The following is a 3,662-nucleotide window of genomic DNA, read 5'->3' on the forward strand; positions in this document are numbered from 1 at the left end:
GGCTGCAAACCCCTCAGCTCCATTGGTCCTTTCTCCAACTCCTTCACTGGGGTCCCTGTACTCAGTTCAATGGATGGCTGTGAGCTTCTACATCTGTGTTAGTCTAGTAGGGAAAATATTACTGAGTATTTTCTTGATTGATGATTTCTATTGCAAGTGCCATCCTAAACTGTTGGAATAAGAAATCAGTCTGCACAAGATAGTCATTCTAGTCCTTCATGACATCTTCGTCAGTGCCTGTCTCCAAGTTCATGTTTGATTTCCTGTCCTGATTACCATTTACAATATACTGTAAGATATAAGATAAAATAACTCTTTCCTCTACAAAACTAAAGCATTCAACATAAAATTCATTTTTAAAAAAATTAAAACAAAGAGTTTGAAAAGACTAAAATAAAATTAAAAAAAAAAAAAAGAGCTCCTGGGCAAGAAATACAGGCATGAGGAGTGATGACATGTTAGCCCAGAGCTTTCTCCAAGCAAGCAGGGATATTTTCTTTTTTTTTTTTTCTCACTTTCTTTTTTATTAGATATTTTCTTTATTTACATTTCAAATGATATCTCCTCTCCTGGTTATCCCTCCAAAACAAAAACAAAAACAAAAAACAAACTCTGTTTCCTCCCCTCTCCTCCTGCTCACCAACCCACCCTCTTCCAGTTCCTGACCCTGGAATTCCCCTACACTGGGGTATAAACCTTAACAGGACCAAGGGCCTCTCCTCCAATTGATGACCAACAAGGCCATCCTCTGCTACATAAGCAGCTGAAGCCAAGAGTTTCACCATGTGTGCCCTTTGATTGATGGCTTAGTCTCTGGGAGCTCTGAGGGTACTAGTTCACATTGTTGCTTGTCCTAAGGGGCTGCAAACCCTTCAGCTACTTGGGTCCCTTCTCTAGCTCCTTCATTGGTGACCCTGTGCTCAGTCCAATGGATGGTTGTGAGTCTCTACTTACATGTTATTTGGGCACTGTCAGAGCCTCTCAGGAGACAGCTATATCAGGCTACTGTCAGTCAGCACTTGCTGACATCTACAATAGTGTCTGGATTTGATAATTGAATATGGAAAGGATTCCCAGGTGGAGTAGTCTCTGGGTTGTCCTTCTTTCAGGTTCTGCTCCATAGTTTGCCTCTGCAACTCCTTAGATGGGTATTTTGTTTCCCCTTCTAAGAAAGAATGAAGTATCCACACTTTGGTCTTCCTTCTTGAGTTTCTTGTGCTTTGTGGATTGTATTTTGGATATTCTGAGCTTCTGGGCTAATACCCACTTATCTGAGAGTGCATGCCATGTGTGTTCTTTTGTTACTGTGTTACCTCACTCAGGATAATATTTTCTAGTTCCATTCATTTGCCTGCGAATTTCATGAAGTCATTGTTTGTAATTGCTGTGTTGTATTCCATTGTGTAAATGTACCACATTTTCTGTATCCATTCCTCTGTTGAGGGACTTCCAGTTTCTAGTTATAAAAAAAGGCTGCTATGAACATAGTGGAGCATGTGTCCTTATTACATGTTGGAGCATCTTCTGGGTATATGCCCAGGAGTGGTATAGCTGGGTCCTCTGATAGTATTATGTCCAATTTCCTGAGCAACAACCAAACATTTCCAGAGTGGTTGTACCAGCTTGCAATTCCACCAGAAATGAAGGAGTGTTCCTCTTTCTCTGCAACCTCAACAGCATCTACTGTCACCTGAGTTTTTGATCTTAGCCAATCTGGCTGATGTGAGGTGGAATCTCAGGGTTCTTTTGATTTGCATTTCCCTGATGACTAAGGATGTTGAACATTTCTTTAGATGCGTCTCAGCCATTTGATATTCCTCAGTTGAGAATTCTTTGTTTAGCGCTGTACCCCATTTTTAAATAGGGTTATTTGGTTCTCTGGAGTCTAACTTCTTGAGTTCTTTATATATATTAGATATTAGCCCTCTATCGGACATAGGATTGGTAAAGATCTTTTCCCAATCTGTTGGTTGCCATTTTGTCCTATTAACAGTGTCCTTTGCCTTGCAGAAGCTTTGTAATTTTGAGATCCCATTTGTCAATTCTTGATCTTAGAGCATGAGCTATTGTTCTGTTCAGCAAATTTTTCCCTGTGCCCATGTGCTCCAGGCTGGTCCCCACTTTCTTTTCTTTAGTTTCAGTGTATCTGGTTTTATGTGGAGGTCCTTGATCCACTTTTACTTGAGCTTTTTACAAGGAGATAGGAGTGGATCAATTTGCATTCTTCTACATGTTACCCAAAGTTGAGCCAGCACCATTTGTTGAAAATGCTGTCTTTTTTCCACTGGATGGTTTTAGCTCCTTTGTCAAAGATCAAATGGCCATAGGTGTGTGGATTTATTTCTGGGTCTTCAATTCTATTCCATTGATCCACCTGCCTGTCACTGTACCGATACCGATATTTTTTCTGTGTGAGTGAGGTTGGGGGAAGAAGGGCAGACAGGGTTTCCCAGATTGTACAGGGGTTAGCAGGTATGCCAGTCTAACACATGCATGCATACAGACAAAACAGTCATACAGATAAAATAAAAATAAATAAATCCATTTTTCCTAAAAATACCTCAAAAGATAAAGGTACTTTAAAGATTCAGGCTAACTAGGGCAATATCCTCCGTCTGAAAGAAGAATCCAAACAAGAGCAAATTTCAGTACACATCTGAAATCCTAGCACTACAGAGGCTGAGACAAGAAACTTATAGACTCAAAGGAGGCTTTCAATACATATTGATTTGGCAAAAAAATACAGTAGGCTGTACAGTAAGGCACTGTGTCAAAAATTGAAAAAGAAAAATTTAAAGGAAATTCAAATCTTTCATTCACCCAATTTTGGTGTGAAAGGATAAGAGTTCAAACAACTGGTCAGGTTACAAAAATATCCACTAGTGGTATGCTCAACCAAAACAGGCAGATCTATATCATTACCACCCAAATACCCTGTGAGCATCACAGAAGAGAGGAGTAGAGCAAAACCATGTCTTCTGGACACAACAGAACCACTGAACTCTAAATATACAGAAGCTATACTTTCCTGCACAAGATCTAGCCACTCAACTTTCCAGAATGGAAGAGGAAATGGTTCACGATCCCTCACCCTTAAGAGAGAAGCTATGGACAGATAATGGGTTCTGGGGAAAGGGAAGTCTGTTTTCTTTAAGGATGAATCCACTAAGTAGTCTACTGTATTCCAGTGAATGGTTCCACACCATGGAGTATGTGGGTAGTACAAATAAGAATCACTTGGCTATGATATGGCTGTCTCCTGAGAGGTTCTACCAATGCTTGACAAATACAGAGGTGGATGCTCTCAGCCATCCATTGGACTGAGCACAAAGTCCCCAATAGAGGAGCTAGAGAAAGGACCCATGGAGCACTTCAGCTCCATGGGTTTGTAGCCCCATATGAGGAACAAACAATATGAACCAACCAATACCCCCAGAGCCCCCAGGGACTAAACCACCAACCAAAGAGTGCACATGGTAGGATTCATGGCTCCAGCTGCATATGTAGCAGAGGATGGCCTTATTGGTCATCAATGGGAAGAGAGGCCCTTGATCCTGCGAAGGTTCTATGCCCCAGTGTAGGGGAATGCCAAGGCCAGGAAGCAGGAGTGGGTGGGTTGGTTGAACAGGAAGAGGGGGTATGGGATATGGCGCGGGGGGGGG

The sequence above is a fragment of the Mastomys coucha genome, unplaced genomic scaffold, assembly GCF_008632895.1.
Source record: "Mastomys coucha isolate ucsf_1 unplaced genomic scaffold, UCSF_Mcou_1 pScaffold15, whole genome shotgun sequence".
NCBI classification, from domain to species: Eukaryota; Metazoa; Chordata; class Mammalia; order Rodentia; family Muridae; genus Mastomys; species Mastomys coucha.